Here is a 22,527-nt window from a genome sequence, read left to right as displayed (position 1 = left end):
CAGGTCGCCCCTACAGCCGCTTCACCCCCCCCCCCCCCCCCCCCCCGGTGCATTGACCCAAGGTGCCTGCTCAGTGATTTGAGCAGGCACCTTGTTCCGATCACTGTCCTCCGCACGGCAGTGCTCGGAAATGCACAGGACGTACCGGTACGCCTTGTGTCCGTAAGTACCAGGACATCAAGGCGTACCTGTACGCCCTACGCCCTATGTCCTTATGAGGTTAAAGGGGTTGTTGTCCCATGAAAATTATTCTACAGTTTTCAACCGAGCACCGGGATCTGAATACTTTTGTAAATGCATGTAATTAAAAATTTGGCATAGCCACCAGGTTATTCAATAAAATTTATATGTATAGCGCCACCTGCTGTTAGTTTTTTTTCTTATTTCTTTGACCTGCTCACTGAGAAGCCCGCACATCCTCAGTTCATGCTTCAACTGCCTCCTGAGCTGTGATAGGGAGAGCTGAGACACACCTCCTGAGCTGCAGCAGAAAAGACACTCCCCTTGAGCTGTCAGCTTGATATAAATCAGGCAGAGCAATGAATGGGGAGATCTCTGGATCCATGTGAGGTACAGGGCTGGTTCTAGCTTTGTTAGAAAGAGAGTGTCATGTACTATATGATTTTCATTTTTCACATTATTCATGGGATAAGCCCTTTAAGTAGAAGCATGCAATGGTGTTTTTCTCATCTCAAACAATTTATACCCCCACCAAAAATGTCAGTGTCTCAATAACTAGTCATGTGGCTTTGAGCATCAATTACAGGTTTACAACAAAATCTCATGCTGTTCACAAGTCAACTTATTGCCTGCTGGGGCATGGTATCCCATTCTTCTTGAAGGGCAGCCCTCAGGTCAATAAGGTTCTGGGGTACAGAGTTACGAGCCTCTACATGGCGACTCCAGCTGATCCCAAACTTGTCTCTTGCGTCATGGATAACCTTGACCTCAGGTTCTCTTTGTTCTGGATGCAAAGACTTTTAGGATTCCGCCATCTGTCCTTCCATCAACGTGTGATCCCATCTTGGGCCATCATCTAAGCATGACTTAAGAAAACAACAGACAGTGTGAGCAACAATGCAGCAAAAACTTTGTCAAACAACCTGCCTATTTTAGGCCTTTGACTTATGCCATACTTAGCCAGCAGCTAGTTGAGGACTTTTATGTTTTTTTATTTTTCCAAAGAAACACAAACTACAGGGTATCATGAATAGATGATATTCTTCCTCTGCTAGGGTAATACAGCCTTAGATGTTATGCCTATTTAGGATAATAACCAAATCAATAGTCACATGATATTTAGATTTTTCAAAATCAGTTCAGCTCTTTTAGCACTGAAATAAAATTCTACACAAACATTATGTTAATGATCCTGTGGAAAAATTTGATTAGTAATCAATATCATTAATCATTTATTGACTTTCTATAATTATTAATTCAATGAAGCAGTTTGTTTCGTTTACTGGACATTCCTAGCTCAGCAAAGTATTAAACAAGTTTTCCTTTAGGGTCCATTCACACGTCCTGTTTTTTTTCATCCTGAAAAACGGTCCGTTTTTTGCGGATCCGTTGTTCCTGAAAATGTTTCCGTATGTCATCCGTATGTCATCCGTTTTTTGCGGATCCGCAAAAAACGGAAACATGTATACATTTCAATAATCAAATAAAGTTGTTTGGATTTCTTTGAAAAAAAATTGAAAAAAAAAAAAAAAAAAAAAAAAAAAATAATTGGTTATGTGTTTCCAGGAACGGAATCCGCAAAAAACGGATGACATCCGAATGTCATCCGTTTTTTGCGGATCCATTGACTTTGTATTGTACCAGGATCCGATTTTTCAGGACAAGAATAGGACATGTTTTATATTTAAACGGACATGCGGAACGGAACAACGGAAACGGACAGCACACATTGTGCTGTCCGATTTTTTCCAGGACCCATTGAAAATGAATGGGTCCAGATCTGGTCCTGATCTGTTCCTGAAAAAACGGAACAGATCAGGAAAGAAAAAACGGACGTGTGAATGGACCCTTACTCTTTAGTCACTTCATGAGATAAAGAATTTACATTCAAATGGAGTTGGGAGAATCTTACGCTTCCTTTTCATTAGTCTGACTTAAAAATCAGCTTGCAGCGCAGCTCTGCGACCTCTGACCTCTTCACTGACATGTACCTAGACTTAGGAATGCACGACTTCCCCCCTCCCATCTTTAAGACGGTGGGCAAAATTTTGGGACATACAGCATCTGCAAGAAAATTGATTGTATACATGACACAGCTCTGTGACCCCTGGGAGTACACTGTGGTCTGCTGTTACAGCAAACTACACCTCACCCCTCCTTTAGGAGTTAGTTAACAGAGCTATTTAAATACAGTTTTGCGCTTTTCACTACTAAAACAAATTAACAGGTTCTAGGTACTCTGCTTAAAAAAATAATTCACAAACAGATAAAAAAATCTGATATGATTAATCAGAGATAGCTAAAACAATTCCCTCCTTGGGGATTATCATATCTGCGGCAATTGCAAATTGTACATTAGGATCCTATAAGAAAACATGGTTATATTGGCATGTATAGCAATAAACCAGTTTAATTACATTGTGGTTGCCCTGAGTTACTACTCACATTCCCCTGTAATCTAGCACTTCCCTTTGAGTCAAAATAATGACTGGAGTGCATTACTTTTAAGGGTATCTTCTCCAAATATAGGAGGTATTGGGTTTAAATTATAGGAAAAGTCAAAATATGGACGATAGCCATAGACCCACTTTCTCACCTAAGTGACTGAACATTTTGGGAACAACTATATAAATTTTTAGGTGATTTACACAATTATGTTTCATAATTGCCGGTTTATATGTCTTGCATTTATGCAACTTAGAATCAGGAACATTAAAAAGAAGAACAGAGTTACATCAATATCACTAACCTGTTTAATACTGTTCTCTTATAGATTCTATTTATCAATAACATTGGGTCAGACTTTATGTATAAAGTTCCTCTATTATCCTGTAACGCCCTGAGCTACTAAACTCAGCCTCCCTGTAATCTGGGTCCTCAATAAAATCAACTACTGTGATCTGAGTCTATTACATATATGGGGGTAAATCTCCAATTATGGGAGTTAACTGGCCAGGAATTAATAAGAAGGTTCCTGAGTCAAACAAAAGACTAGAACGGACCCTGTACCGCCTAGGCTAATGAGACCTACATCTGTTTCCTATCTTGGGACAATTTTAAATTAATTTCTAGCGATACAAAAACATCAATTGTGTTTAGCATAGACAAACAACTCCTGAGTTGATTTACATGTCATGCACTGGTTACATTCGTGTAATAACACTTTACTGCAACAACTCATCTGTGGTTCTGGTATGGACTTAACCCCTTTAGTACCAGGACAGTAATATTGACTATGTATAGACCACGCCCTTCTAAGGGTTGTAACCGTGATCTGGCTGTAGCATTCTAATGCTAGCAACAATATACAGTGCTGCCCATAATTATTCATACCCCTGGCAAATTTTCACTTAAAGTTACTTTTATTCAACCAGCAAGTAATTTTTTGACGGGAAATGACATAGGTGTCTCCCAAAAGATAATAAGACTATGTACAAGAGGCATTATTGTGGGGGAAAAAAAACATTTCTCAGCTTTTATTTACATTTGAGCAAAAAATGTGGAAAATCTCAGAAGACGTGGTCGGAAGCCAAAAATGACACCTGTGCTGGCCAGGAGGATAGTTAGAGAGGTGAAAAAGAATCCAAGAATCACCACCAAGGCCATCCTGGTGAATCTGGGTTCTGCTGGTGGCAATGTCTCAAGGCAGACAATCCAACGGACACTGCACAATGCAGACCAAGGAAGACGCCACTTCTCCAAATAAGGCACACAAAAGCTCGCTTGGCCTTTTGCAATAGCTCATCCTGGACAAAAAAGAAGACTTCTGGTCTTCTGTGTTATGGTCAGATGAAACAAAAATTAAATTGTTTGGTCACAATGATGTTTCCTTCATTTGGCGCAAAAAAGGAGAAGCCTTCAACCCAAAGAACACCATCCCCACCGTCAAACATGGTGGTGGGAACCTAATGCTTTTTTTTTTTTTTTTTCCAGCCAATGGACCGGGGAACTTAATCACAGTAAACGGCACCATGAAAAAAGCAATACATGAGGATTCTCAACGACAACACCAGGCAGTCTGCAGAGAAACTTGGCCTTGGGCACCAGTGGACATTTTAGCATGACAATGATCCAAAACACACAGCAAAAGTGGTAAAGAAATGAGTAGCAGACAACAACATTAACGTTTTGGAGTGACCCAGCTAGAGTTCAGACTTGAATCCAATTGAGAATCTGTGGAGGGAGCTAAAGATCAGGGTGATGGCAAGAAGATCCTCCAACGTTAAAGATTTGGAGCTTATTGCTAAAAATGAATGGGCAAAAATACCTGTGGAGACATGCAAAAAGGTGGTATGCGATTATAGGAAGCGTTTGATTGCTATAATAGCCAATAAAGGCTTTTCTATTGATTATTGAGAAGGGTATGAATAATTTTAGACTGGACACTTTTTGCTCAAATGTAAATAAAAGCTGAGAAATGTTTTTCCATAATAATGCCTCTTGTACATCGTCTTATTATCTTTTGGGAGACACCTATGTCATTTGCCATAAAAAAATGTCTTGCTGGTTGAATAAAAGTAACTTTAAGTCAAAATTTGCCAGGGGTATGAATATTTATGGGCAGCACTGTACATAATAATTAATCATTAATATGTAATCTCATCAATCATCTTGGTGGGACCTCCATTTATGTCGGGCGGTAATAATTCAATTAAAAATGATTAACTATGGTCATAAAAATGGATAACGATGAAAAAAAAATTGTATAAAATTTGTAATAAATTCTTAAAATCATGACCTGGTGAGTTGTAGACAACCTAATCGATACAATTCACATCTGAGTCTGACTATTTTCTCAGATAATAAGTTCTTTTGACGTGAGATGATGTTAATGATAAAAATGTAGTTCTGCATTATACAATAATACGCAGGTATTATAAAAATATGCAGATTTATTGGTTACAAGGTTATTAACATACATAAGTAAATAAACACATTGATACATGCAAATGAATATATATATATAGCATTGATATAAAGCATTACAAGCTTAACCACCTCAGCCCCCCTTAATGACCAGACCAGTTTTTACAATTCTGCACTTCACTACTTTCACGTTCTATTGCTCGGTCATACAACTTACCACCCAAATGAATTTAGCTCCTTTTCGTCTCACTAATAGAGCTTTCATTTGGTGGTATTTCATTGCTGCTGACATTTTTAATTTTTTTTTATATTAATCGAAAATGACCGAAATTTTTACCCAAAAATGTCATTTTTCACTTTCTGTTGTAAAATTTTTCAAATAAAACTAAATTTCTATATATATTTTTCTCTAAATGTATTGTTCTACATGTCTTTGATAAAAAAAAAATGCAATAAGTGTATATTTATTGGTTTGGGTAAAAGTTATAGCTTTTACAATCTATGGTACAAAAAAATAATTTTACGCACCTTGACTTTCTGAGCACCTGTCATGTTTCCTGAGGTTCTACAGAAAGTAGACACCCTAAGGTATTCGCTGATGGGCATAGTGAGTTCATGGAAGTTTTTATTTTTTGTCACAAGTTAGCGGAAATCGTTTTTTTTTTTTTTTTTTTTTTTTTTTTTTTTTTTTTTCTTGCAAAGTCTCATATTCCACGAACTAAAATTTTACATGAACTCACCATACCCCTCCCGGAATACTTTGGGGTGTCTTCTTTCCAAAATGGGGTCACTTGTGGGGTATTTATACTGCCCTTGCATTTTAGGGGCCCTAAAGCGTGAGAAGTATTTTGGAATCCAAATGCGTAAAAATGCCCTGTGAAATCCTAAAGATACTAATTGGAATTTGTGCCCCTTTGCGCACCTAGGCTGCAAAAATGTGTCACACATGTGGTATCGCCGTACTCAGGAGAAGTAGAGCAATGTGTTTTGGGTGTATTTTTTCATATACCCATACTTTGTGTGAGAAATATCTCTGTAAATGACAACTTTAAAAAATATTTTTTAGACAAAGTTGTCAATTTACAGAGATATTTCTCTCACCCAGCATGGGTATATGTAAAAATACACCACAAAACACATTGCCCTACTTCTCCTGAGTACGGCGATACCACATGTGTGACACTTTTTTGCAGCCAAGATGCGCAAAGGGGCCCAAATTCCAATGAGTACCTTTTAGGATTTCACAGGGCATTTTTACGCATTTGGATTCCATGAGGGGTATGGTGAGTTCATGTAAGATTTTATTTTTTGTCACAAGTTAGTGGAATATGAGACTCTGTAAGAAAAAAAACAAAATCAATTTCCGCTAACTTGTGCCAAAAAAAATCTTCTATGAACTCGCCATGCTCCTCAAAAGTGATCTTTATAGCGCCACAGCGATTTTACAGTGTTTTTGCAGTGATCAGAAAAAAATGAATTCGGTCACTGCGGTGGGGCGGACTGAACGCAAGTGTGCGCACAAGATCAGGCCTGATCGGGCGAACACTGCGTTATTTGTAGAGCCTATAGAACATGTCCTATTCTTGTCTGCAATTGCGGACAAGAAAAGGCATTTTCTATATAGTTCTGGCAATGTGCGGATCCGCAAAATGCGGAAAGCACATTGCCGGCGGATCCGCAAAACACATACGGATGTCTGAATGGAGCCTTACAGGGGGGTGATCAATGACAGGAGGGTGATCAGGAAGTCTATATGGGGTGATCAGGGGTTAATAAGTGACGGGGGGGGGTGTAGTGTAGTGTGGTGATTGGTGCTACTTACAGAGCTGCCTGTGTCCTCTGGTGGTCGATCCAAGCAAAGGGGACCACCAGAGGACCAGGTAGCAGGTATATTAGACGCTGTTAACAAAACAGCGTCTAATATACCTTTTTGGGGTTAAAAAAAATCGCATTTACAGCCTGCCATCGAATGATCGCTGCTGGCAGGCTGTAGATCAACTTCTCAGTTGCCTCTCGCGAGGTGACGCATCAATGTGTCCAGGAGGAATAACATGGCCGCCCGCAGGACGCATCCCTTTGTTAGTCATTCGGGAGGAGGTTAAAGGGGTTGTCCGGGATCAAGATAGTTTTTTTTTTTTTTTTTAAACAGTTAAATCACTGTTAAATAGTGGATTGAAGGTCCCCCCAGATGTTTTTAGGTATTTTTACACTTCAGCTGGGCTCCTACAGTCCCCCACTGATTGTTTACCTATTACCTACTACTATATTTATGTGTGCGGTAACTTCCAGCACAGCATTGCGTTGTTTACTTCATGCAGCCGTCCCCCTAATTCATATTCCACCTCCTGCCGCAACTATTCCTCCCTCTTAGTCACGCCCATAAGCGCCTCATGGCTCAGTCCCTCCATCCTTGCTAAGAATGCGCCCTGCCCGGTGATGTCACCGGACCAGAGGGGCGGGGCTTGGCGCAATGCATTGGCGCCTAGTTTCCGCCCCTCCGTGCGCTCTGCATAATCACTGAGGCTGGCATTGACGTCACCGGGCTCCCTGCAAAGCGTAAGCAGAGGCTTCGCTCTGTAGAAAGGGACCCGGTACGTCACTGAATCTTTTTAAAAGTGCCTCTTCCGGCAGAGAATTTAGGACAAGAAAACGGGGCATCAGAAAAGTCTTGCAAAGGTATGACAGGACTGTATTTAATATTTATGTGCTTATTGTTCTCTTACATCAATGTCCCCAATCCCGGAAAACCACTTTAACAATACATGTAAGTGGAAATAACTTGTCACATTATAACCAAGCTATTATTAGGTTAGGATATCAAAATAGGAACAGAAGTTATATACATTACTTCTGTTCAGAGAAAACCTCATGATATCAGAACGGGCATGTCTAATCCTAGACATCAATATGGAATGCTAAATACGTTCTGCCCCCTCTAACCAACTACACCCACATGACTTCCAGAATGGGCAAATACATTCAAGGATATAACTTAGAAGAGATAACTGTATCCTTCCGAACCCATCCTGGACTATTTTCACACATATAACTTTGGTAAGATTATTAAGACAAATAACAGGGATCTAGGATCTTTGCTAGACCATATCTTAAATGGGAAGGACTTGAAACAAGTCTTTACTGTGATGTTCTATATAGATATATATATATATGAAGAGAAAACAAACAGCAGCACTCTATAAGTTTGCCAGGTGCAAATTACGCAATAGTTCCCGGACCAGGAACAATAAGCTAAAAATTATGAAAAGAGGCTTGACAAAGGCTCCATTAAGAGAGCTGAAATGCCGCATTGCTTTTGGGTGTAATAAACATCACCTTATTTTCACCACAAGACCAGAGTCCTGCCCTCTTTTCATTATATATATATATAAAAGCAATCATTTAATACTTTGCTAGATTATGAGTCTAGATTCTTCTGCAGGTAGAATGAAGCCTCACAATATCCTAAGACTACATATCAATATGAAGATGATCGATGAATTAGGCTACATTCACACGTCAGTATTTTTCTATAATCCGAATTTCGGTCCGTTTTTTGCGGATCTGTTGTTCCTGAAAATGTTTCCGTATGTCATCCGTTTTTTGCGGATCCGCAAAAAACGGAAACATGTATACATTTCAATAATCAAATAAAGTTGTTTGGATTTCTTTGAAAAAAAAAAAAAAAAAAAAAAAAAATTTGCTATGTGTTTCCAGGAACGGATTCCGCAAAAAACGGAGGACATACGGAATGACATCCGAATGTCTTCTGTTTTTTGCGGAACCATTGACTTTGCATTGTACCAGGATCCGATTTTTCAGGAACATAATAGGACATTTTATATTTAAACGGACATGCGGAACGGAACAACGGAAACGGACAGCACACATTGTGCTGTCCGATTTTTTTCCAGGACCCATTGAAAATGAATGGGTCCTGATCTGGTCCTGATCTGTTCCGCAAAAAACGGAACAGATCAGGAAAGAAAAAACGGACGTGTGAATGGACCCTTTAATGTATTTATTTATTTGCCAATCTAGATGGTATAATTTCACCCACACTATCAAATTAGTCTGAATAAAATGAAATATCATTCTTTGTGTCTCTTACCAAGTCCTAGTAGGAATCTCACTTCTGCGCCTAGGAAAGCTGGGTGGTCCATCATAGCGCATCTCACCATGGCTTTAATCTTGATAGACTCCTCTAAAGAGCTCAACTTGTCTTCCTCTTTCTCCTATGTGTGCTTTTTTATCCAAAAACGTATCAAATGATCACACCCTTCCAGATTAGAGTTTCCCAATCACATCGGATGGGTGTGCTCATATGGTAATGATCCTATGAGATCATATTTACCCACAATGCAATATTGTTGTGAACGGTGTCATGATATCAAACTGTCTCCAGATGGCACTGTTGTGTAACATATTAACATCAGAATTATGCTACACATTAACCTTTGACCTTTCTCAATGTATATCAAAGAGGGGAGATACTTCTTTGACACTCTAAAGCAATCTTTCCAGACTTACTGGGACCATCATGATTCTCCCAGACTCTTGAAATTATGGGCTTGATAAGAAATACAATGGGCCTTACATTTTCACCATGGGTTTGTATATCTAACTGTCCAAACTATTGAGTAATGTCACCTGGAATAACATTAGATTTTCTGATAAACTTCTATTAGTAGAAAACCTTCGTAAATGCTTTCCATATATCCTAAGAATACATTTTCTTTTAGTGGGATACTCATGGCATCAAGTGTGTGTATGTATGTATGTATATATATATATATATATATATATATATATTTTTTATCAATACCTTGTTATAACATGTGCCAATATAGAATATTATATATATATATATTTATATATATATATATATATATATGATTTATCAATTAGTTTATGCTAAAACTAAATAAATCCACTATAACTAGGATATATGGATAAATGTTTTGTGTTTAACATAATCTGTAAGGAAGCAAGTATTCCCTCAAACTGGTATAATTATAGAGAAAAATATAAAAATACACTTTAGGAACGTGTGGCCTTTCCATAAGCTCACACAAAATGTTGGACAGTTATCACAACTTGGCAGATACCACCCTATTTAAAATAGCAATTCATGTTTGATTCATTTTGGGCCTATAATTATCCCGACAAGATGCATGCGGTTGTATTATTGTAACGGATCTGTTTTTGCAGATCCATGACAGATATGTCCAAAATGCGAGTGTGAAAGTAGCCTAAGAACTGTACAAAATTGTGTGCCTACCAACTTTATTTAGTTGTTGGATTTCCAAATCTGCCTTTGAAAGTAACTTTAATGACTTTGTTGTGGAGTGCAAAACTCGCCGGCGCCCAAAGAGTTAAATCACAATTTTTACAGTCTATGGCGCAGCATCTTCTTCATGCCCAGAGGTGCGAAACTGAAGGAACACCCCTCGCTGAAGCGTGAAAACCAAGCCCTGCCCACAGGGAACTACTTTCTATTATGAAGGGAGAAAGCAAAAACTCCGCCCCCAAAGCTCTTCCTTCATGTACTGTCTGCACGGCAGAATAAGCTCCCTGAAGTAAGAGCCCCTCCATTGTCTCCAGTACTTGCCAAAGAGGAGGATGATACGCTGGCACCTAAGACGAAGCGCAAGCGGTACCGGAGGAAGGAACCCCAGGCTATCCCCGTGCCGGCAGGTACGGTGGAGGTGCCTGGAGCTCTCCCTCCGCTGCTCAGGAGGAACGGTATACAGTGTGTCTTTTGCCATACAGACCCTCGGCCTGTGGTACGCCTGCACCTGGTGAGAGAGGTGCATCCCATTAAGATCAGTGCCACCAGTCAGTTGGTTTCTTGGGGCTCCACTGGCAGGCTGACCCAATTGAGAGCCAACAGTACAGCAGCATGAGGAAGAGGGCCCGGTTCACAGCGCCCAAGTTCGATCAGGAAGTCTGGCCCTGACCCCTCAGATGTACAAGGATGATGATAGACTTGTAAACGAAGCCCACAAGGCTTCCATTACTCCTATTGGATGCAGACCCCACCTTTGATACCAGAGGAGATCCTCGCGGAGCTGAGCCAGAGTCCTGACCAGACTATCTGGAGACATTTCAATAGACCAGGAGCCACCCTTGCAGGAACTTGGACATGGTCCCGATGGAGCCTGGAACCGTCCGAAGGAGCTGGACTAACTGCACCTTCAATAAAAAAAAAAGGAATGACTTTGGGAGCCACGGTGTGGACTGCGTCTGAGAGGTGAGGGTCTTTCGGCATGTTCTATGTGTCTTTATAATTCAGGTTGCCCTGTTTCGCCCTCATCCACTGACCACATGCAATTAGGACTCCCCCCAACTACAACTACCTCCAAGTTGCGCTCAACAGCGCCACCTTCCTTTATTTCCTTTTTCCCCCTTTTTCAGGTTATTTGGGAGCCCTTTGCTAATGGTTCTCATGACCTGTGCTGCTACATTATTGCCCATGTGGATTACAAATTACTTTACTACCCATGTGGATTACAAATGACTCTACTGCCCTGCCCATGTGGATTACAAATGATTATGTGCTTTGTGGATTGCAATTTATAACATTGTTCCCATAGATTACCATTATTTACCTTGGATTACAAAAAGAACTATTATTACACTTAAAGTGACAGTGTAATGCACTTTGTCTTCAAGAACAGAAGAAAGAGACTCTAAAGTGATTTATTTTCACTATTCATTTATTGCACTATTTGCATTATAAAAAATGTGCCTTAAATATATTTGCACTAACGTTTTACCTTTTCAGCAACGTTCAATAAATATGCCTATTGTAGGCATTCTTTTACAGGTGCCGCAATATGTTTTATTATGCACTTATTATGCAACTCATACATTTCACCATTTTAGCCATGTGGTCAGCACCTTACTTTATTACTCACGATGAACTGCCTCTGAGTGTGTCTGGTACGTTACAATGACGTCCTATCTAGTATTGCTCAATAATGTTTGCCTCTGAGTACAATTTGAACTAATGGTTCTAAACCAAGTGGTATTGTGCTTGAGCAGAACTAATGGTTATGTTCCAAGCAAACTTAAAGGGAACCTGTCACCGTGATTTTGTGCATAGAGCTGAGGACATGGGTTGCTAGATGGCTTCTAACACATACGCAATACCCAGTCCCCATAGCTCTGTGTGCTTTTATTGTGTAAAGAAAATGATTTGATACATATGCAAATTACCCTGAGATGAGTCCTGTACATGAGATGAGTCAGGGACAGGACTCATCTCAGGTTCATTTGCATATGTATCGAATCAGTTTTTTTTACACAATAAAAGCACACAGAGCTATGGGGACTGTGTATTGCGGATGTGCTAGCGGCCATCTAGCAACTCATGTCCTCAGCTCTATACCCAAAATCCTGGTGACAGGTTCCCTTTAACACCATTAAGGGTGATCAGCTGCTATTATCTCTGGAGTTGTAGGAGAAAATGTTCCTCCTCCTAAAATACAAAATTATTGGAGTGTTTCAAGTGTGACTAATTCTCCTAGTCCTAACGCTTTAGGCCTCTCTTTATGGAACTATATTCAGCTATCTGTTCTAATCATCAAGGTGACATAGCGTAATGCATAATTAGACCTTGTTGCAGGGGCGTAGCTAGAAATGCATGGGCCCCATAGCAAAAAAAATTTATGGCCCCCCCCCCAGCCCCTACATATCTATCGGGCCTCCCACCCCCCCCCCTTCCAGAGCTCCCACCCAAGCACCCATCCTAGATCTCCCACGGCCATGAGCAGTTTCACACTTGAAAGTAGTTTCACACTTGCGGCAGGACGGATCCGACAGGCTGTTCAGCCTCTTGGATCCGTCCTGCCGCTATTTCGCCTTGCCGCCACTCCATCCCCATTGACTATAATGGGAACGGGGACAGAGCTCCGGTGCAGCGTGGCAGTGTGCAGTGAAAGGCTGGTGGCCGAAAAGTACTGCAAGTCTGACTTTTTTGTCTGGTGACCTCTCACCGCGCAGTGCCGTGCTGCGCAGGAGCTCCGCCCCCATCCCCATTATAGTCAATGATGACAGCGCAGCGGTCCAGCGAAATAGCGGCAGGACGGATCCGACAGGCTGAGCAGTTCCTCTATGTGATGCCTTGGATAGCTTCCACTGGACCCATTGAACTGCAGTTTGGCATTGCATTTGTTGTAGTTGCTCATTGTAGATGTAGCAGAGCTGGGTTTGTCACTTGCCTAAGATTGAGGAGGGGGGGGGGGCAGATTGTCACTTGCCTAAGGCCAGGCCAGGGTAAGGGGGGCTTCCCACCCAGGCTGTGCACATTAATCCTGGCTGATCGATCGCTTCAGGCCTGCTGCTGTGCTGCCTGCAGTCACATCTGATGAGAGTAGTAGTACTAGTACTGACTGATATTTGTTTCCTAAAGGAGGGGGACGGGTATTGACTGGTCTGGTCTGGGGCTGCTGGGCTTAAGTTATCACTATCTATGTCACCACCACCGGCGCTCCCACCAGGCGGGTAGGGCCCCTGGACTCACTCAGGGAGAGAGTAGGGACAGTCACAGACACTTAGACTGGTCTGGACCGGACCACCAGGACCCCAGGCCGGTCGGATGGTCCGTCCAGTCACTCTCACCTCAGCAGACAGGAGTCAGGCAGCGGCAAAGTCGCACTCGTCGCAGGCTCAGCCGCTCAGGCAGTGGTGGCAGGATAGGAGGAGTGGAGCTCTCAGCCAGGAGAGGAGACGGAGGAGACAGTGATTCACTCGTACAGTCACTGGCAGGCAGCCAGCACCACTGCACACAGCTTCCTCTTTCGTCGTCCGACCTCAACTGAAGCCGCTCCCCCTCCCTCCTCACTTAGCCTGCCCTGCACAGTGCGAGTCACGCACGGCCTCGCCTCCACTCCGCCCCCTGTGAATCTGATTTCACTCATTTATCAGCTGCGGGCCGTGTTCTCCTGACTTGAGGGGGCCCCGTGGGCCCCCCTGACTTAGGGGCCCGGTCGCAATTGCGACCGCTGCGACCCCTATAGCTACGCCACTGCCTTGTTGCCAGAAGGGACCCCGGATAGTGTCACCCTTCTATTTGCGGGGATTTTCATTGCATAGCGGTGAGTCGATGAAGTGAAGTCACCCCTGAATTTACTTTGGTATTAGTGGCCCGATACACAAAGTAAAGTCAGTAATGATCGCTTAGTGCACACCTGTTTGGTTCTCTGGTTATACCTGAGAGGGAAACTGTTGCCGGACCCCCTACTCATTGAAGCAGAGACCTCTTGGCAGCTGTTGCTAAACTTTGTCTTTTCTATGCAGTATGTTATTTACTATTAATATCCTTAGAATAAATATATATATATATATATATATATATATATATATATATATATATATATACAGTGCTGCCCATAATTATTCATACCCCTGGCAAATTTTCACTTAAAGTTACTTTTATTCAACCAGCAAGAATTTTTTTGACTGGAAATGACATAGGTGTCTCCCAAAAGATAATAAGACGATGTACAAGAGGCTTAATTGTGGGGGGAAAAAACATTTCTCAGCTTTTATTTACATTTGAGCAAAAAGTGTCCAGTCTAAAATTATTCATACCCTTCTCAATAATCAATAGAAAAGCCTTTATTGGCTATTATAGCAATCAAACGCTTCCTACAATTGCAGACCAGCCTTTTGCATATCTCCACCGGTATTTTATGCCCATTCATCTTTAGCAATGAGCTCCAAATCTTTCAGGTTGGAGGATGTTCTTGCCATCACCCTGATCTTTAGCTCCCTCCACAGATTCTCAATTGGATTCAAGTCTGAACTCTGGCTGGGCCACTCCAAAACGTTAATGTTGTTGTCTGCTACTCATTTCTTCACCACTTTTGCTGTGTGTTTTGGATCATTGTCATGCTAAAATGTCCACTGGTGCCCAAGGCCAAGTTTCTCTGCAGACTGCCTGGTGTTGTCGTTGAGAATCCTCATGTATTGCTCTTTTTTCATGGTGCCGTTTACTGTGATTAAGTTCCCCGGTCCATTGGCTGAACCCCCCCCCCCCACTACCATGTTTGACGGTAAGGATGGTGTTCTTGGGGTTGAAGGCTTCTCCTTTTTTACGCCAAATGAAGGAAACATCATTGTGACCAAACAATTCAATTTTTGTTTCATCTGACCATAACACAGAAGACCAGAAGTCTTCTTTTTTTGTCCAGATGAGCTTTTGCAAAGGCCAAGCGAGCTTTTGTGTGCCTTATCTGGAGAAGTGGCGTCCTCCTTGGTCTGCATTGTGCAGTGTCCATTGGATTGTCTGCCTTGAGACATTGCCACCAGCAGAACCCAGATTCACCAGGATGGCCTTGGTGGTGATTCTTGGATTCTTTTTCACCTCTCTAACTATCCTCCTGGCCAGCACAGGTGTCATTTTTGGCTTCCGACCACGTCTTCTGAGATTTTCCACAGTGCGGAACATCTTGTATTTTTTTGCTCAAATGTAAATAAAAGCTGAGAAATGTTTTTTTTCCCCACAATAATGCCTCTTGTACATCGTCTTATTATCTTTTGGGAGACACCGATGTCATTTCCCGTCAAAAAATGACTTGCTGGTTGAATAAAAGTAACTTTAAGTGAAAATTTGCCTGGGGTATGAATAATTATGGGCAGCACTGTATATATTTCCTCTACCTCTACCTGGAGCACAAGGGCGACTTGCCTTTAAGTAAGGTGGAATGTAATGTCCCAGAGTGTCATTACTACTCCTTCTGCACATTGCTACCATCTCCTATGTGCTAACGTATAACATCTAATGTATTTTATGTCATAGCCTAATAACGTGCATGTTTATTCCTGAAACTGTTATGTTCAAGTGTAATAACCTGGTCCACCTGCAGATGGCAGCAGCCATTGGCCAGAGATAGTTTCTCTGGAGAGGAATCTTCTGGTCCCTCCCTTCCCTCTCTAGCGAGGGAGAAGTTCAGTGTTAGGGAGAAGTTAGTGAGCAGTTCCTGCCTACCCCTCCTGGGGAGAGGTTCTGTTTTGGCTAGCAGAGCGTTGCCTTCTCTGCTAGGCCAAGAGGCCCTGCCTCTGAAGTCTACATGGTTGCTTTTCCCCTCCTGGGCTTGCATTGCCTTCATCGAAGTTGAGTTGAAGTTTAAGGTACTCTAAAGCCAGGACAAGAAATTCCTAGGATTTTAAGTAAGAGACAGACTACAAACTACAGCTACCTTAAGTTCCAACAGAAGAGGAAGAGTTTCCGATTTATCCAGCCAAGCATAACAGGTTTGAGAGAGCTACTGCATAGCAGAGATGAGATTGTTGCAGATAAGTATTTGCCTGCCAAAGTTAAGCCAATACCTGATGATGACCAAGATATCATTTGGAAGCTGTTTGGATTACCAACTTATGCCAAGTAAAAGCAACTGTTCAACGTTACTACAAGTCTGGACTCCATTTTATTCCACTTGTTCATCATCCAAGTTCAACTACCCCCTTTTGCACTGCTTCGGACTACATCACGTCTGGGATCCATGGATATCCAGGTAGGAACACCATGACACGTGTACATAACATCTACAGAGTCTGTAGGCCACCCTGCACCACTCTGGCAATCCTACCTCTGGGTACCAACATTACCATCTACAAAGAGAGCCTTGTGCTTCCGCTGCTTAAACGCAGCTGGCGTCACATTTACTTGCTCTGTAAGAGGGATGTATTTTGTAGAAACCTCCTAAGGGGTGAGGGATACCCCAGATGCTGAATTGGGCTGTTGCAGTCTGAACTTATTGGTTGCTATGAGAAACCCAGTCTCATATTTTGCACTGGTTTTAAAGAACCCAATATTGACAGGGGTGGGATTTTGAGCTCTGGTGACTTGGTAAGGCAAAGCAGATCTTCTTCTATAGTCTAGTTTCCAATCACAGCATGTGATGTATGGTGTCAGTTAACAAGTGCCATCGGCTTCTTCCATCTTACACGGAATCAGACGTCTCAGGAACTTAGTTTTAGCAACATTCGCCACGTTCTGGCATATTTCCTCAGTACCAATCTTCATGCTTGGCACCTTTTTTGTCCACCCTCCTCACCCAATAGGACTCCATGTACACAGTTATCGCTACCTGATTGCTGTTGATAACTCCAGTCACCGTTAAGCCTGTTTATATATCACATCACAATGACTCGCTCTCTCATGGCACTCTGTTTGGGCTAATGCACACGAATGTGCTGTGTTTTGCAATTTGCGGAACAGAACGGGCCACCCATAATAGAACAATTACTTGTTACTTTAATTCTCCAGGTCAGTGCGATTTCATCGATACCACATATGTTTAGTTTTTCTTGCATTGTAATAGTGGAAAAAAAACTATATAAACTAGTAGAACCCCTATAACTTTTTTGTAGTTATGTGTACAGAGCTGTATGAGGGCTAATTTTTTTGTGGGGTGATCTGTACTTTTCATTGATACCATTCTAGGATGTTTAAGAGTTTTTGATTTAATGGATTTCATTTTTTGATGGAGGTGAAAGAAGTGACAAAAACAAATGGTGAATTAGTCATTTTGACTTTTTTTTTCCATTTCGCCGATTACCATATGGGATAAATGTGAACAAGCTTGGATTGTTTTTTAAATCAGAAATCTAAGACAATCTGATTTCCTTTCTGGATCTGATGATCCACAAGGAGAAGGATGGCAAAATCGCTACAAACATGTTTAGGAAACTGTGAGGAAAATGGATTATCATTCACAGGCAGCCCTGATTTTTATTTGATTCACCTTTTGCATGGACACAGAGTACATGCAAAATATGTTCTCACCCCCCAGCCATTTGCTGTTAGATAGCAAGGGAGAAAACCCCGCAGGGGTCATATGCAGCCAGTCCAGTAGGGGGGGGGGGTGGACCCCTCCAAAACCTGGGAGGGGATGGAACGGCTGCAGGGTAAAAGGCTTGTGCCAGCAAGCGGACGTGTCTTTTCTGAAAGGGGTCACATCGTGCAAATGTGTTTGGAGAGACCTGGAAACCAGCTGACATCACTGCCCTCCATGTGAATAGAGCAAAGGAACATTCATCTACCTGGTAACTGAATTGTGCTCTGTGTAATTCTGTTTGTACCATATTACCTGTATCTGTAACCTCAGAACACTGTGTATATTCTGTGTGTATAGTGCTATATCTAGCGTGCCCTTAAGGCAATTAAATATATAATTTAATCTTGTGCTGTCTTGTATCTCGATCACGAATCCCCACGTCCGTGTTTCGGCCTAGTTCTAAGCTACCGTGGGTTGGTTTCTCACCCTTTATAATCCTGTTAGTGGACAGGGCTTATATCAAACAAAAAGCTGGTGGCAGATACCCGGCAGAGAGAGCGCTGTTTCACGGCGGCAGTGAAAAGGCTCTCTCAGCTTGTTGCCTCTCTCTGCCCGCGTGTACAGAAGGTGTGTTTGTAAACTGTACCAAGCTGACCTTACATGCTCCTCTAGGAGGGCGTAACGTCACACTTTGGTAACAAGTGACCATACTGCATCTCGTGAGCTCCATGTAAATGACGTCAAGCGGGCACGAGGCATGGTATCCCTCACATATTAGTGGCAGCAAAATGGGATCGATATACTAGTGTGTGTGAGTGTGAGACCTATACTCCCAGACACTAAAGACTAGCAGCTGTAGATTTTGCCGCTCAACACTAGACAGTCTGAGTGCAAATACAATAAGGTGTGTGTGTGCATCAGGTGTCAGTCTGTGTCAGTGACCATCCATGGCAATGATGGCCAGTTGTACAAGAAGCATGGCTGAGGCTATGAATGATGACGGGGAGGACACAGTCCAGATAGGGGGCAGAGAGGAGGTGAAGGCGACTTTCTTCAAAGCGAGGGGGGGGCACAGCCAAAACTCCCCAAGGAGCCAGTTGCCGGCGGTGAGGTCCGTGGTGGGCCTCACTCCACCTGCCCATCCCCCCTAGCCAGGCAGGCTCAGCCGCTCTACTACAGGGTGTCCTAGACCAACTCCAGGCCGGAGACCAGGCTTCCTACAAGAACCTTATGGCAGCGACAGAACATCGCGAACGAACAGAGGCTGCAGAACAAGAACGCCGCGAGCAATCAGCGGCTGCAGAACGTAGCACCAGCTACAAGTGCTCCAGCTCCAACTCCAACTCTAACAGTCCTCTCCAGCCCAATGTGAGTCTCCAGAGATCCGGATTTCCAAACTGTGGGCTGAGGACTTTCCCCTGCTGGATAAAGATGGGGACTTGGACACTTTTTTTTTTTAAACCAAATTGTTTTTTTTTTTCGGCTTTTCCAAAAATACATTTCCACCATTGGTACATCACAGAAGTCTATGACAAAATTCTTATTTCCAATTTTCCTTTTACATCACATTTTTCAAAGATACAGCATACACTTATATCCATAGTACCTTTACTATGATGCCATCACTGAGTAAGCTTTATTGATCAGTGTCAAAGCATCAATCACATTCAGCATAACCTTACTGATGAAACTGTTTTCATCAATAACTATTTGGAACTCCCCCCGCCCCCCCATGCTACCTATCCTCCTTATCCTATGAATGCAAGTTTTTGCACATTGTATAGCACCTTAGATTACTCAAGCTACCTTCTCCATCAATCTGCAATAAAAGCTAATGGTGTTACTGTTCCAAAAACAGCGAGTGCCAGGGGTCTGATGAGGTCAGTTTCAAAAACCATTCTGTGTACTGGAATGGCCATACCACCTCCCGTGTTTCCTCTGCGGAGAGGAAGGCCTCAATATATGGTCTCTATTTCCCAAAAAATGCATTCGTTAAATTGGTTTTCTGGTATTCTGTCTCTATTTTCTCTAGACTGAGACATTTTTTTAATATCTTTTAGGGTTTCTGCTATCAAAGGGATATTTTCTGTCAGCCAGTATCTTAGGAGAGTCCTCTTAGCTGCTAGTATTACCATATGTAATATTGAGGGAAATTTCTCATTGCTTGTGTCCTTTTGCTTATGAAAAATAATCAAAGTTGGCTCTAGTGGGAGCTTCACTTTCATTTTGCGTCTAATTTCATGTGCAAGTGTCTCCCAGAATTCTTTCACCTTCGGGCAAGACCATAGACCATGCAAAACGTCAATATTTGTCAGTCGACATTTTGGACAGTGTGTGATTCTGCCTGCGGTTTCAACTTTTTGATCCCTAGGGGTATGGAAACCATATATTGCCTTATGCATTATTTTGTATTGTGTCTCCCTCCATATTTCTTTGCTGATCCATCTACACACTTTGTCCCATCTCTCCACTATGTCTCCTGGGAGATCCATCTCTGGGAATTCCCTGGCCCACCCTTGGAATAGGCATTCATCTCCCTGCTGTGATACCATTTCAGTCATCGCCCCATATATTTGAGCTAGCGAAGGCACCAATGTACTTGCTCCTATCAGGGAGTCAAAAGGGTTAGTGTTCTTCTCATTGGAGATATTCTGTACTCTGGGCTTCAGGAAAGACATCAGTTGGTGATGTGCCAAAAAATGTGACTTCGGAATATTATATAGTGTCCGTATCTCTTCAAAGCTCATATATCTGGATTCTCCCTTACCAGTGAGTGAGTTTTTCTGCAAACTGTTCATTTTTTGCTAGATCTGAGGGAAATCTCCATAAATAGTCAGTGCCTCTGGGAATAGTATCTAACATGTCCCATATAACCGGCGAGTGATCGGATATGACCAGATTCCCTATTTCTATTGACAAAGTTTTCTGCAGCGCATTCTCTGACGTGACCAAGAATTATGCACTGCAGAAAAGTGAGTAAACTCCCTCCCCTCCGGATTAAAATAGTGCCATTCATCCGTGAGGCTTCTAATCGGCATTACTTTTTGAAGCATTTTGTCACGGTGTCTGGGGGCTACCGCCTGTTCTCTATGCGCCCTTCTGTCTTCCACATGTGACATTACCGTATTCATATCCCCAGCAACTATCTTGGTAGTGACTATGTCGTTGATTAGCATTTTGTTTAGGTCTTCATAGAATTCAGTATTACTTTCATTCAGTCCATATACATTGTATATGCTCCACGTGTCTGATTGCGAACTCAGGCATACGTGTATTAGACTTCCTTCTCTGATGTCAATACACTTGACTGTCATGTGCGCCAGTCTTTTGTGGCTTAAGATCAGAGCGCCACCTTTCCTCCCTATTGCTGGGGTTCCAAGAACTATACCTACCCATAACCTTTGCATGCGATTATAGTCCTGCTCCTGGATATGCGTTTCTTGCAACAGTGCAATATCTGTTCCCAATCTTTTCAAATGCCTTAATACCATCAACCTTTTCTGCGGGGACTTCAGTCCCTTTACATTCCACGTTACAAACTTAGGCATGTTAAAAACTTCCTGCGATTGCTTACAGCTCTGTACTCCTTAGTGCCTTCCTCTTATAGGTAGCATGTGATTGTATTCCCCAACTGTTCAAACACCCCAAAAACATCAACTTTTTTTTAAACAACTTTGCTTATTTCTATGGTGTACATCTCTGACTTCACTTCTTCCCAGCATGAGACTACTCCCCTCCCTTCGGACTCACTAATCCAAATCACATCTCTCCCTCCTGCCATCTGAATAATCTACCTGTGACCCAGTGGTGTATGGTCGGGGGTTACAAAAACTTGCATACCCGCACATAGGCCCCTTGCAAAAAAATACACCTCCCCAGCTTCTGCGTCATAAGTTTGCTATCTCCCTACACCTTTGTTCTCTTACTTTAAAGAATTCCTGTCTTAACTCTCAGGTTATACATGTTATAAGCAAAATGTCAGTACACTTTTTCCCCACTCATATATAACGTTTCCTGCCCCCAACATAAATTAGACTTTACAGCTATCACCGCATTCCTCCGATGTTTAGTTAGTCTCTTGGTCCCTTTAGGTTGGCTCTCGTAGTTGCTGTTTTCCCACGGTTCTGCGCTGGTTAAATTCCTGTATTCTCCCGCCGTCTTCTTGCCGTTCGCCATCTTGCATTGCTGATCTGGCCTCCTGTGGTGAGTGGAAGGTAGCATACGATCCGTCTGAGGAGTAAATCCGTAGTATGGCTGGGAATAGCAAGGCAAACTTTGTTTGGGAATGGTAAAATTCCGAGCAGATGGTGGAGAATTCCTTTCTCTTTCTTGCCATCGATGCCGAATAGTCCTAAAAAATCATTACTCTGTGTCCCTTAATCTCTAGTGGACCCTTGCGGCTTTTGTAGGCTCTGATGATCGCCGCTTTGTCAGAAAAGTCCAGATATCTGGTAATTAAAAAATCACTGGAGTATTAAACCTACTTTAAAACGTAACTTTTATATAACGATATTAGCTAAAATAATTCCCACAAAAACAAATGTTTCCTGTGTATGAAACGCACATTTTATATATACAAATCGGTAGTGCGCTCCATATGCGTATCAAATACAGGAAGCGCAGTGTCTTGAGGATCCAGATAGACGGAGATGCGTTCCATGTGCGTTTCATACACAGGAAGCATCGTCACAATAGG

At 42.2% G+C, this 22,527-nt stretch overlaps 1 long non-coding RNA gene across 1 annotated transcript; it reads right to left on the bottom strand.

Annotated features, from left to right (window-relative positions):
• Window positions 1-686: 686 nt before the first annotated feature.
• On the bottom strand, window positions 687-13,847 carry LOC122926334. Its single transcript, XR_006387658.1, has 3 exons — window positions 13,669-13,847; window positions 11,086-11,238; window positions 687-1,046 (listed from the first exon to the last, which is right to left on the bottom strand). It is a non-coding gene; the product is annotated as an uncharacterized LOC122926334 (long non-coding RNA).
• Window positions 13,848-22,527: the final 8,680 nt, after the last annotated feature.

Source organism: Bufo gargarizans, chromosome 2 (genome assembly GCF_014858855.1).
Source record: "Bufo gargarizans isolate SCDJY-AF-19 chromosome 2, ASM1485885v1, whole genome shotgun sequence".
Lineage (NCBI taxonomy): Eukaryota > Metazoa > Chordata > Amphibia > Anura > Bufonidae > Bufo > Bufo gargarizans.
This window is presented reverse-complemented; position numbering and strand designations above follow the sequence as displayed.